Below are 14,924 nucleotides of genomic sequence, written 5' to 3'. Positions count from 1 at the left end.
GGCGCTGGAGTCCTGGTCCATATCTGCCCAGAGTCCAGAGGCCTCCTGAGTGTTCTGTGTCCGCCGGGGTGGGGGGGTGAGGGGGTTGGGGGGATGAGGGGTGGAGGGGTGGGAGTGTGATGGGGGTGGGGGGATAAGGGGAGGGGCCTTGACACCACTGCAGCTCACCTGAGCTCTGGTACCCAGAGCACCATCAGCTTATACCTGTGTGAAGCCTCTGTGTGAAGTACCTGTGTGACCTGGACCTTGGATCCCCTGCAGTGATTGCAGCTCCTCCTCTGGTTGCACAAGTGGAGGCAGAGGCTGCAGAGCAGCAGCAAGGGGGAAAGCCGCGGTTTTTTTGTTGTTGTCGTTCTTTTTTCTTCTTTTTCTGCTTCTCCCGCGCGCTGGGAGCCAGCTACAAGCGTGGCAGGAAAAAAAATTGCCTTTTTTCCTTTTGCAATGATGCAAAAAAATAATGATATTACTGTGTATTTGCATGTGCATGGGCACATGTACACATGCTACAACATATATGTGGAATCAAGCCCAGGTTGCCAAAACTGTATATCATGCTTTTACCTCCTTCTCGCTAGCACTTTTTTTCCTTTTATCTTATCAATTTACAAAAACTTATCTCCACTTCCTACTACTGGAACTGCAAATGCTCATCTCCACATTCAGCTTTTACATGGTTACCTTAGCACAAATTCAAATAAATACCTGCAGTCAGCTATGAGGGTAAGCTGAGCAATCCAAGAACAGAGTGGCCAGGCACTAGAGAGAACTTTAACTTCTACCAATGCTTAGACCTAAGGGGCAATCCTCTCCTTGGGCTCCCTCCTCAGGCTCTCTCCTCAGACTAAAGGGACAATCCTCAGAATACTCTGAGCTCTTGTCTCCTCCCCTCTTATATTCCTCTCTCCATCCAGCCCTATCACTCCTGTCTCCACCTCTCTAGTGGTGGGATTGAAGGTGTGGGATCACCTCTGCAGGAGCTCTGTTTCTCTTTTAGACATTCAGTCATGTGTAACCCAGAGTGGTCTTGAACTAACAGATCCCTCTGTCTTTCTCCTTAGTCCTGGGATTAAAGGTGTGTGCCTTCTAGTGGTTTACTCTGCACTCTGATCTTCAGGCAAGCTTTCTTTTTTAAAACATAAAAAAAACCCATCACAATAGTTATTGGGCCTCCAAACTCAATTCGTCATGCTTGTATGGTAAGCATTTTATCCACAGAACATTTTCCCAGCCTATCGATATTATTTAAAATTCTGTGTTTTGCTTACCCCTCCCCCATTGGCTTCAAATTGCATTCATAAACATTAGGGAAACATTCCCATCTTGACAATATTTAACGTTAACATTTGGGGAAGTATTGATTTTCTCATTTATTCATCTCTATTTCTTCAGTAAGATATAGCTTTCTTAATATCAAGTATCATGTTTTTAAGTTCCATTTGTTTTGATGTTTTCTTAACTATATTTCTATGCTGAGACTTGTAGTGATATTTCAAGACTTTCTTGTCTCACTAGTCTTAATAAACTATCTTACCCCATTCTAAATCATTTTCTATTACTACCACTGTTTAAAAAGAAAGGTTTTTTTGTATGTAACAAAAATTATGATATATTCAGATAAAAGGTAGTGTTTTCCCTACAGAAGTGGATGTGCTGTTATCTCAAAAATGGCTTATTAAGCCAGGCTTAGTGATTCTGGCCTGTAATCTCATCTAATTAGGAAGCTAAGGCAGAAGAATCACAGGTATCTGTCCTTACAGGTGCTTCTACAAAGAGAGGTTTAGGCCAGCCTGTGCAACTTAGATCCTGTCACAAGATAAAAAGGAAAAGAGAACTTAAGAATAGCTCAGTGATAGTTTGCTCGTCTAGCATACATATGACTGTTAATTCAGCGCCCCCAACCCCAATGAAGTTACTGCTGGCTGGTGATGGAAGAGAGTATAGGGAGCTTGTCTAAGCAAGTATTAGATCCTGACATAATGGTTGTAGGAACAATTGAAAATGTTCCTTTAAAATATTATTTTTACTTATCTTTGCTTGTGAAAATCTGTGTGAGGCCAGAAGAGAGCACTGGGTCCACTAGAACCAATGTCACAGGCATTTGTGAGATATACGAACTTGAGTCCTCAAGAAAATCACCAAGCACTCTTAACAATTTGAGCCCTCTCTCCAATTCTGAATATATTATTATTCTCTTCACCTCCATATATAATATATTGACTGATGGCCTCTGTCCATTATTTGTTATTTTTTCTGATCCCAAATTGCTTCATAATATTTTATAAGTGGCTTGACAGTTTCTCTTATTCTTCACTGTGCCTCTTTGCTCACTTGGCACACAGTCTGTCTGCATAGCAGCAATTTGACCATGGCCCCATCTCTTTTAGAGACTAAATAAAAAGGTTGCATGAGCTCCAAAATCAATTTTGGTTAGGGCCTGGCTTGGATTTCCTGTGCCCTGAACAATGCTCAGAAATAGTATTTTGTTAGAGAATACCACCTTCACCTGGTGGGAGCTCCATTCTATAGCATTAGGTGAAGACTCTATCTCAAAACAATGTTAGCAAAGCACTTGCGAGATGACTTGATTAAGAGAACTTCCTACCCTTCCGAGAACCAGAGTCCCCGCACCCACACCAGGTAGCTCTTAATTACCTATAACTCCAGCTACAGTGAGTCCAGTGCCCTCTTCTGACCTTGTAGAACACTGTATATATAATAAACAAATCTTTAAAAAAGAATGAATTTTACAAACTATTAAACCACTAATCTAGTGTGCTGTTTGTTTACTATTTAGATTTATCGTGCCAAGAAAGAAAGCACACCTTGTGGAGAAGAAACAGAAGATGGAATTAAGCATGATAAGGTACTATAAATTACTATAAACAATATATAAAGAGGATTCTTTTATATTCTTCACTAAAAGGTGTTCTTTTCTAAGTTCCAGGAGAGTCAAGGCTTCACAGAGAAACCCTGTTTCAGGGGAAAAAAAGAAAGAGGGGGGAGGCTAGAGGAAGTTAACAAGTCATTATATTTTCATGTAAATTATTTTTCTCTCAGTGTTATGTAGTGATGGGGGAATATCACTTTGACACCTATGGCACAAAAGATCAGTGGGGAAAACCAACATTCCTCAAGATGCACTAGGGATGTAAGAGTAGAGAACAGTTCAGCTGTTGTAACTATCCTCCATCTGTCCAGGGAGTACATGGACATAAAAATATCAAGTGTAGCAGGTGGAAAGGTCGAGACTTGAGATCCCTAGAGCGTGTCAGCCAGCCAAACTGATCAAACCAGGGAGAGATCTTATCTAAGACATTAGATGAAAGCAGCTGAGTAAGGCTCACAATGTAACCTCTGACTTCTGTATGCACACATGCATATACTCATGACCACATAAACACGCATAACACACACAAGGGAAAATTCATTGTGATCTAATATGGAAAACATTTAGTGAGTTATTTAATATTTCTCTATATAATTAAATATGTAAATTAATCTACTCAGATATTTTTTACATACCTACTGTGTGCCAGGCACCAAAAATGCAGTAATAAAGAACAGAAAATTTTGACTTTATTCTATTAGAAAGAAAGTAATGATAATTAAATGAGGAACCATTAGGCAAATAACAACAGGTGCTATGAAAGAAAGCTGAAGCAGGTTGAGGGCCATAAGCTATTCCATGGAGTAAAATAACACTTGCTATTTTAGAAGGTAGTATCTACTGCATTGGGGGAAGGCAAAGGATAAGGTACTGAAAACCTGAAGGATGCTGTAGGTTGATTCTGATGAAGTGTTTGGGCTCTTTTCCAGAGGATTTATATAATGACTCCAAGCTGGAGTCATTAGAGGCAGAAAACAAAGCACTCCATGAAGAGATTGCAAGATTGGAGAAAGAAAGAGAAAAAGAACAAGTTAGTAACCATGTTTTTGAACTTACTTGACAACTCTTTAGACTTTTGAGCCTGTTTGAGAAGACCTTCTTATGAAAGGTGTTTTTAAATGGGTTAACAAATAAGCTTCTTAGAGGTAAAATAGTATAGACTTTCAGTGAAGCCATGTGTGGTATCTGCGGTACTTTGTTTTCCCTTGTGGTCTATCAGTCGTGGACTAATGGTGCTCAGAATATGATGAAAGACTCCTGCCTGTTTATATAAGGCCCAAACTACCCTTTGGACAGGGTCCCTGGGGTATTTACTTGCAAGGAGCATTGTTTTCAAGAGGTTCTGAGTTTAGGTAGTGAAAACACGGTGGTATAGTGTATACATATAGAGTATACTGTAATATGCATGATTTTATAAAAGCAAGATGATAATGTGGGTGTTTATTTAAATATGTAAGGGTATTTTGCCTACATGTATATCTGTGTACCACATTCACACTGTGCCAGTGGAGAAGAGAAGAAGATGTCAAATCTGAACTCAAGATACAGAGAGTTGTTAAATTGAATTCAGGTCCTGTGAAAGCGGGCATTGCTTGTAACCCTGATAACACAATCTAACTTTATCTTGGTTTTATTAGTGGAGCACATAGATTGTTCTGAAAAGTAATCAGATATTAAGTATTTGAGTTTCTACTTTATACTTGGTTTTTCCCTATCTGGAACTGAAGTCTTTCATTAAATTATTACGTTACAGTAGTAATACCAAAGTTTTTTTTTTTTTTTTTTAGTTCTTTTGACTGATTCTAAGGTAAGTGTAAATAATACTGCTTTCTTAAAAATACAGAATGCTTCTTGGTAAAAATAACTAATTTAGTACTTTTTTTCTTCAAGAATTGTCTACTATCATTAAAGAAATTGAACACTTCCTTGTAGTCAGATGTTGAAAAGTGTAAAGCATACATGAGCAGTTTGGAGTCACATTTCTCCATCCTAGATAAGAAACTGAGTGGCCTCGATGAGGAAATTAGTAGATTAGGTAAGCAAAGCTAAGGGATCATTTAGATTGTCCTATGGGCCTCTGTAAATAGCTATGTGATCTTTTCCTTCTTTGATAACTTTCTGTAGTAGTTATGAAGTTTTCAGTATTAGTTCTTTCAACCAGGCATAGGAGCACACACCTTTAATCCTAGCATGTGGGAAGCAGAGGCAGGTTGATCTCTGTGAGGCTGAAGCCAGCCTGGTCTACAAAATGAGTTCCAGAGTTGTATCGTGAGACCCTGTCTCAAAAAAAACCAAACTAATAATTGTCTGCATTTTCATCCTGCCTGGTTTCTGTCCTCCCACCAGGTCCCACAGACATTTATCCCCAAAGAAATCACACAGAGGTCTATAGTAATGACAAACTGATTGGCCCATCAACTCAGGCTTCTTATTAACTCTTATAACTTATATTAACACATTATTTTTATCTATGTTGGCCACATGGCTCAGTTCAGCTGAGCAGTCACATCTTCCTTCTTCTGTGGTTGGGACAGGACTGGGGAGGAATGAATTCTTCTTTTCTGTTTTACCCACCTCTACTTCCTGACTGGATACTGGCCAATCAACGTTTATTTAAAACATGATTGAAGAACTCTACAGCCTTACTAAGGAATCTTCATCTGCCTCCCCACAGACTATTTTCCATCCATTCAAATACATTTTCTTTTGTCTTGCCATTTCCCTAAGTCACTTATGTTCTTTGCTGAAGATGTTGTATCAGTTGAAATTCTAAGCAACCCTCTGAGAATTCTTTATCTTCTAAGTTGCTCCAGTGTGCCCCCTGCCGTGTGTGTGTATGTGTGCATGTGTGAGTGTGCATGTGCGTGTGCGCAAATGTGTGTGTGTTCATATATTTGTATCTACTTGTAATTTCTTTTTTTTATTGAAAAAATTTTCTGCCTCCTCCCCGCCTCCCATTTCCCTCCCCCTCCTCCCAGCCCTCCCCCCTCCCCCCACTCCTCTTCTCCTCCCTCTCCAGTCCCAAGAGCAGTCAGGGTTCCCTGCCCTGTGGAAAGTCCAAGGTCCTCCCCCCTCCATCCAGGTCTAGGAAGGTGAACATCCAAACTGTCTATGCTCCCACAAAGCCAGAACATGAAGTAGGATCAAAACCCGTGCAAGAGTTGTCTCCAGAGGTTATGTTTGTCTTTGTAAATATATACCTTGATTTAAGCACATAGGGGGCAGGTAGCTTTTCTTTATGTGCTAATTTTAAATTATCTGTGATTCAATAGTCTCTTATAATTAGAGGAAGACATAGTCAATGCTTCCATAAAAACAAGTACTAAATTGTTAGGATGAAAAGGGAAGATGGCCTTGTGGGATGATGAAATTCCGTAGCTTGCTTCTGCAGGCAGATGCAATGGAGTCCTATTCGTCTATGAAAACTCCTACAAAACCCCCCAAAGACCATGAATCTTCCCACCTCTAACCCCTTACCTGTTTTGTGTATCCAGAGATGATTATGAATATAATAAACAAATGACAACATGAAAAAAATAAAATATGATTGACCGAATATATACAATTGTCCTGCAACAAATAATAATTATTTTTTCTCTCATACCTCCAAATGTAATCTAAGAGTCAATAATATGTGCTTGCCAAAGGACTCAGGAAGAATCTGTTTTTTTTCCAGCTTTTATGGGTGATAGCTTATGTGGGTTTATGTCCACATCACTCTAATCTCTACCTTCATCTTCTTACTGTCTTTTTTCTGCATCCTCTTTTTTCTTCCTTTTTAAGGCTATATTTGTATCCCATGCTGGTTTTGAATTGAAGATCCTCTGGCCCCAGCATCCAGGGCTCATAATAATACATAACCTAAGCTCACCTCAAACTCAAAATATTGCCTCCAAAAATCAGAATTATAAATTGCCACCACATCCTTCTCTTTTCTCCCCTCTCTCTGTCTTTTCTTTTTTCTTTTTTTTCCTTTTGGTTTGTTGGTTTGTGTTTTTTCTTCCAAGATAGGGTTTCCCTTTGTAGTGTTGGCTACCCTGGAACTCTCTTTGTAGACTAGGCTGGCCTTGAACTCACAGAGATCTGCCTCCCGAGTGCTGGGATTAAAAGTGTGTGCCATCACTGCCCACCTTTTTTTTTAAGTTTTATATGTATGTTAAGTTTATGTGTACCACTTGTGTACCTGATATCCTCAGGTCAGAAGAGGGTGTCAGATCTGCTGGAACTGGAGTTACAGATGGTTGTAAGCTACCCATGTAGGCTCTGGGAACTAAACCTGGGCCCTATGGAAGAGCACTATGTTCTTCAAATGTTGTGCATCTCTCTGGTCCCTAAGTCATCATCTTCCTATCTGCATGAATTCTCCGTTTACCTCTATCTTACAGTGGTACCTATGGTGATGTTTAAGGCACACCTGCATAATCGAGGGTTCTCTCATGTCAGCATTCCCAATCACTTGCGTGAGGACCATTTTCCAGATTAGGCAATTTTTACAAATTCAAGAGATGTGGAGACCTTCCCAGCCCACTGTACTTCCAGCGTTCTCAGTACATGACAATTTTAGTTTTGAACAGTCTAACTGAGCAAACCCGTTTGACAGTACACTTATCTCAGGGTCTCAAGTACTAGGATTATAAGTGAGAGCATTGTTCTTTTTCTCTGTAAAAGCTTTACTTTGAAATATAATCAAGCTGAAGTTAGAGCAGTGTTCCTTTTCTCTGTATGATTTAGTGAGAAACACACATGTGTTTCTCTGGAAAGAGAAGCATTTGTTTGGGACATGTCAAAGGATTGTTAGAGGTGAGAGAAGTTTTGGTTTTCTCTGTAAAAGCTTTATTTTGATAGATAATCACGTTCTTTTGTAAGTGTACTAATTTCATGAGAAGCTTTATTGAGAAATGCACATATGTTTCTCTGAAAAGAGAAGTAGTTGTTTGGAACAGTTCAAAAGATTGTTAGAAGCACGAGCAGTGTTCCTTTTCTCTTTACAAGCTTGAATTTGAAGGATAATCAGGTACTTTTGAAAGTGTATTAATTTCATGACAATCTCTAGTGAGGAACGCACACGTGTTTCTCTGAAAATAGAATCAGTTGTTTGGGACATGTAAAAGTATTGTTAGAATCGAGTCTAGAGTTTCTTTTCTCTGTACAAGCTTTACTTTGAAAGATAACCATGTTCTTTTCAAAGTGTATTAATTTCATGAAAAGCTCTAGTGAATAATGCACATGTGTTTTTCTGACAAGAAAAGCAGTTGTTTCGGCCACGTGAAAGCATTGTTAGAAATGATAGAAGTGGGCTTTACTCTGTACAAGCTTTCCTTTGAAACATCATCACATTGTTTTGAAATTGCATATATTTCATGAAAAGCTTTAGTGAGGAACGCACATGTATTTCTCTGAAAAGAGAAGCCGTTGTTTGGGACATGGCAAAGCATTGTTAGAGGTGAGAGCAGTGGGCTTTTCTCTGTACAAGCTTTATTTTGAAAGATAATCACGTTCATTTGAAAGTGTATTAATTTCATGAAAAGCTTTAGTGAGAAAAACACAAGAGTTTTTCTGAGAAGAGAAGCAGTTGTTTGGGACATGTCTAAGGAGAGTTCAAAGTGAGAGCCGAGATCCTTTTCTCTGTACAAGCTTTACTTTGAAAGATAATGACGATCTGTTTAAAGTACATTAATTTAATGAAATGCTTTAGTGAGAAACTCACATGTGTTTCTCTGGAAAGAGAAGCAATTGTTTGAGTCATGTTAAAGCATTGTTAAAAGTGAGAACAGTGGGCTATTCTCTATACAGCTTTACTTTGAAAGATAATCTCATTCTTTTGAAAGTGTATTAATTTCATGAGAAGCTTTAGTGAGAAATGCACATGTGTTTCTTTGAAAAGAGAAGCAATTGTTTGGGACATGTCAAAGGACTGTTAGAATTGAGAGCGTTGTTTCTTTTCTCTGTAGAAGCTTTACTTTGAAAGATAATCATGCTCTTTGAAAGTGTACTAATTTTATGAGAAGCTTTAGTGAGAAATGCATATGTGTTTCTCTGAAAAGAGAAGCAGTTGTTTGGGACATGTCAAAACATTGTTTGAAGTGAGAACAGTGTGCTTTTTTCTGTACAAGCTTTACTTTGAAAGATAATACATTCTTTTGAAAGTGTATTAATTTCATGAAAATCGTTAGTGAGAAACGCACTTGTGTTTTTCAGAAAAGAGAAGCATTTCATTGGGTCATGTCAAAGGATTGTTAGAAGAGAGAGAAGAGAGAGCCATTAGCATTTCTGTGTACAAGCTTGAATTTGAAGGATAATCAGTTTCTTGGAAATTATATGAATTTAATGAGAATCTTTAGTGAGAAATGCCCATGTGTTTCTTTGAAAACGGCAGCAGTTGTATTGTGAAATGTCAAAGCATTTTGAGAAGTGAGAGTTTTACCTTTTCTGTGTACATGTTTGAATTTGAAGGATAATCAGGTACTTTTGAAAGTGTATTAATTTCATGAAAATCTCTAGTGAGAAACACACAAGTGTTTCTCTGAAAAGAGAATCAGTTGTTTGCAACATTTAAAATATTGATAGAATTGAGTGTAGAGTTGCTTTTCTCTGTACAAGCTATGATTTGAAAGATACACACGCCCTTTTGAAAGTGTATTAATTTCATGAAAAGCTCTAGTAAGAAACACACATGTATTTCTCTGAAATAGAAGCACTTGTTTTGGAAATATCAAAGGATTGTTAGAAGTAAGAGCCATTCGTTTTTTTTGTGTACAAGCTTGAATTTGAAAGATAATCACTTTCTTTGAAAGTGTATGAATTTCATGAGAAGTTTTAATGAGGAATGCACATGTTTGTCTCTGAAAAGAGAAGTAGTTGTTTCGGGAAATTTCAAATCATTGTGAGAAGTGAGAGCCAATACCTTTTCTGCGTACAAGCTTGAATTTAAGGATAATCACGTTTTTTGGATATGTATTAATTTCCTGAAAATCTCTTCTGAGAAACGCACATGTGTTTCTTTGAAAAAAGATGCAGTTGTTTAGGCTATGTCAAAGGATTGTTAGATGTGAGATCAGTGTTCTTTTTCTCTGTACAAGCTTAACTTTGAAAGATAATCAGTTTCTTAGATAGTGCATGAATTTCATGAACAGCTTAAGTTAGAAACGCATATGTGATTCTCTGAAAAGAGAAGCAATTGTTTGAGAAATGGCAAAACATTGTTAGAAGTGAGAACAGTGGGCTTTTCTCTGTACAAGCTTTACTTTGAAAGATATCATGTTGTTTTGAAAGTGTATAAATTTCATGAAATGCTTTATTGAGAATCACAAGTGTTTTTCTGAAAAGAGCAGCCGTTTTTTGGGGCATGTCAAAGGATAGTTAGAAGTAAAAGCAGAGATCCTTTTCTCTGAACAAGCTTTACGTTGAAAGATAATCTTGTTCTTTTAAAAAGTGTACTAATTCTATGAGTAGCTTTAGTGAGAAACGTGCATGTGGTTCTCTGAAAGGAGAATCAATTTTTGGGACATCTCAAAGGGTTGTTAGAAGTGAGAGCCTTATTCTTTTTCTCTGTGCAAGATTTACTTTGAAAGATAATCACGTTCTTTGAAAGTATTTTAATTTAATGAGACGCTCTAGTCAGAAACGCACATGTGTTTTTCTGAAAAATGAAGCAGTTGTATGGGACATGTCAAAGGATTGTTAGAATTGAGTGTAGAGTTCCTTTTCTCAGTTCAAACTTTACTTGGAAAGATAATGACTTTCATTTAAAAGTGTATTAATTTCACGAAATGCTTTAGTGAGAAACGTACATGTGTTTCTCTGAAATAAAAGCAGTTGTTTGTGATATGTCAAAACATTGTTAGATGCAAGAACGTTGTTAGTTTTCTCTGTAGAAGCTTTAATTTGAAAGATAATCTCATCCTTTTGAAAGTGCACTAATTTCATGAGAAGCTTTAATGAGAAATGCACATGTGTTTCTCTGAAAAGAGAAGCAGTTGTTTGTGCCATGTCAAAGGATTGTTAGAAGTGAGAGCAGTGTTCCTTTTCTCTATACAAGCTTGAATTTGAAGGATAATCATGTTCTTTTGAAAGTGTATCAATTTCATAAACATCTCTAGTCAGAAACGCACACGTGTTTCTCTGAAATGAGAATTAGTTGTTTGGGACATGTAAAAGTATAGATATAACTGAGTGTAGAGTTGCTTTTCTCTGTACAAGCTTTACTTTGAAAGATAATCACATTCTTTTGAAAGTGTATTAATTTCATAAAAAGCTCTAGTGAGAAAGGCACATGTGTTTCTCTGACAAAAAAAGCAGGTGTTTCGGCCATGTGAAAGCATTGTTAGAAATGACAGCATTGGGCTTTTCTCTGTACAAGCTATCCTTTGAAACATCATCACATTCTTTTGACATTGTATATATTTCATGAAAACCGTTAGTGAGGAACGCACATGTATTTCTCGGAAAAACGAAGCAGTTGTTTGGGACATGGCAAAGCATTGTTAGAAGCGAGAGCAGTGGGATTTCTCTGTACAAGCTTTACATTGAAAGATAATCACATTCTTTTGAAAGTGTATTAATTTCATGAAAAGCTTTAGTGAGAAACACACAGGTGTTTTTCTGAGAAGAGAAGCAGTTGTTTAGGACATGTCAAAGGATAGTTTGAAGTGAGAGCCGAAATCCTTTTCTCTGTATAAGCTTTACTTTGAAAGATAATGACGTTCTTTTTATAGTGTATTAATTTCATGAAATGCCTTAGTGAGAAACGCACTTGTGTTTCTCTGAAAAGATAAGCAGTACTTTGGGCATTGGGAAACCATTGTTACAGGTGAGAGCATTGTTACTTTTCTCTGTAGAAGTTTTTCTTTGAAAGAAATCACATTTATTTGAAAGTGTACTCATTTCATGAGAAGCTTTAGTGAGAAACGCACATGTGTTTCGCTGAAAATAGAAGCAGTTGTTTGGGATATGTCAAAGGATTGATAAGTGAGAGCATTGCTACTTTTCTCTGTAGAAGCTTTCCTTTGAAAGATAATGATGTTCTTTTTAAAGTGTATTAATTTCACGAAATGCTTTAGTGAGAAACGCGCATGTGTTACTCTGAAAAGAGAAGTAGTTGTTTGGGCAAAGGGAAAGCATTGTTAGAGGTGAGAGCATTGTTACTTTTCTCTGTAGAAGCTTTCCTTTGAAAGATAATCACATTCTTTTGAAACTGTACTAATTTCATGAGAATATTTAGTGAGAAACTCACATGCGTTTCTCTGAAAAGAGAAGCAGTTGTTTGGGATATGTCAAAGGATTGTTAGAAGTGAGAGCACTGTTCCTTTTCTCTGTACAAGCTTAAATTTGAAGTATAATCACGTTCTTTTTAAAGTGTATTAATTTCATGAAATTCTTTATTGAGAAATGAACATGTGTTTCTCTGAAAAGGGAAGCCGTTGTTTGGGACATGACAAAGGATTGATATAAGAGAGAGCATTGTTACTTTTCTCTGTAGAAGGTTTCCTTTGAAAGATAATGACATTCTTTGAAAGTGTACTAATTTCATGAGATGCTATATTGAGTAACACACATGAGTTTCTCTGAAAAGAGAAGCAGTTGTTTGGGACATGTCAAAGGGTTGATAGAAGTGAGACCATTGTTACTTTTCTCTGAAGAAGCATTAATTTGAAAGATAATTACATTCTTTAGAAATTATTCTAGTTTCATGAGAAATTTTTGTGAGAAACACACATGTCTTTCTCTGATAAAAGAAGCAGTTGTTTGGTACATGTCAAAGGATTGTTAGACGTGAGAGAAAGTATGCTCTTCTCTGTACAAGCTTTACAAGAAAAATAATCAGTTGCTTTGAAAGTCTATGAATTTCATAACAAGCTTTAGTGAAAAAAACACATGTGTTATTCTGAAAAGAGAAGCAGTTGTTTTGGCCATTTAAAAGCATTGTGAGAAGTGAGAGCTATTAGCTTTTCATTGTACAACTTTTACTTTGAAAGATAATCGTGTTGTTTTGAAATTGTATTAATTTCATGGAAAGCTTTCATGAGAAGCACACATGTGTTTCTCTGAAAAGAGAAGCAGTTTCTTGGGCATTGTGAAAACATTGTTAGATGTGAGAGCAGTGGGCTTTTCTCTGTACTAGCTTTACTTTGAAAGTTAATCTCGTTCTGTTGAAAGTGTACTAATTTCATGAGCAGCTTGAGGGAGAAATGCACAGGTGTTTCTCTGAAAAGAGAAGGAGTTGTTTGGGACATATCAAAGGATTTTTAGAATTGACATCCTTGTTACTTTTCTCTGTAGAAGCTTTCTTTGAAAGATAATGACGTTCTTTTTAAAGTGTATTAATTTCACAAAATGCTTTAGTGAGAAACACACCTGTGTTTCTCTGAAAAGAGAAGCAGTTGTTTGGGCAATGGGAAAGCATTGTTAGAGGTGAGAGCACTATTCCTTTTCTCTGTACAAGCTTAAATTTGAAGTATAATCACGTTCTTTTGCAAGTTTATTAATTTCATGAAAATCTCTAGTGAGAAGCACACATGAGTTTCACTGAAAAGAGAATCAGTTGTTTGGGACATGTAAAAGTAATGTTAGAATTGAGTGTAGTTGTGCTTTTCTCTGTACAAGCTTTACCTAAAAGATAATCTTGTTCTTTTTAAAGTGTACTAATTTCATGAGAAGCTATTGTGAGTAACACACATGTGTTTCTCTGAAAAGAGAAGCAGTTGTTTGGGACAAGACAAAGCATTGTTATAAGAGAGAGCATTGTTACTTTTCTCTGTAGAAGCTTTCCTTCGAAAAATAATCACGTTCTTTTGAAAGTGTACTAATTTCATGAGAAGCTATTGTGAATAACACACATGTGTTTCTCTGAAAAGAGATGCAGTTGTTTGGGACATGTCAAAGGATTGATAGAAGTGAGAGCATTGTTACTTTTCTCTGTAGTAACTTTAATTTGAAAGATAATCATATTCTTTAGAAAGTATACTAGTTTCATGAGATGTTTTAGTGAGAAATGTACATGTCTTTCTCTGACGAAAGAAGCAGTTGTTTGGCACAAGTCAAAGGATTGTTAGAAGTGAGAGAAGGTATGCTTTTCTCTGTACAAGCTTTACATGAAAGATAATTAGTTGCTTTGAAATCTATGAATTTCATAAGAAGCTTTAGTGAGAAAAGCACATGTGTTATTCTGAAGAGAAGCAGTTGTTTCTGCCATGTCAAAGCATTTTTAGAAGTGAGAACCATTAGCTTTTATTTGTAAACGTTTTACTTTGAAAGATAATCATGTTGTTTTGAAATTGTATTACTTTCATGGAAAGCTTTCCTGAGAAATACACATGTGTTTCTCTGAAAAGAGAAGCAGTTTTTTGGGCAATGTGAAAACATTGTTAGAAGTGAGAGCATTGTTTTCTCTGTAGAAATTTTCCTTTGAAAGATGATCACGTTCATTGAAAGTGTACCAATTTCATGAAAATCTCTAGTGAGAAACTCACACGTGTTTCTCGGAAAGGAGAAGTAGTTGTTTGGGAAATGTAAAAGTATTGTTATAATTGAGTGTAGAGTTGCTTTTCTCTGTACAAGCTTTAATTTGAAAGATAATCTCGTTCTTTTGAAATTGTGTAATTTAATGAAAAGCTTTCGTGAGAAGCGCTCATGTGTTTCTCTGAGAAGAGAAGCAGTTTGGGACATGGTGAGAAAAGCATATGTGTTTCTCTCAAAAAAAAAACGCAGTTGTTTGTGACATGTCAAAGCATTGTTAAAAGGGAGACCATTGTTCCTTTTCTCTGTAGAAGCTTTACTTTGAAAGATAATCATGTTCTTTTGAAAGTGTATTAATTTCATGAAAGCTTTAGTAAGAAACACATATGTGTTTCTTTGTAAAGAGAAGAATCATTTGGGACATGTCAATGGATTATTAGAAATGAGAGCAGTGTTCCCTTTCTCTGTACAAGCTTGAATATGAACAATAATCACATTCTTTTGAAAGTGTATTAATTTAATGAAATGCTTTAGTGAGAAAAGCACATGTATTTCTATGAAAAGAGAAGAATTTGTTTGGGAC

This window comes from Chionomys nivalis, chromosome 13, assembly GCF_950005125.1.
Source record: "Chionomys nivalis chromosome 13, mChiNiv1.1, whole genome shotgun sequence".
Taxonomy (NCBI): Eukaryota; Metazoa; Chordata; class Mammalia; order Rodentia; family Cricetidae; genus Chionomys; species Chionomys nivalis.
The sequence above is the reverse complement of the archived record's forward strand: the minus strand, read 5'-3'. Positions refer to the sequence as shown.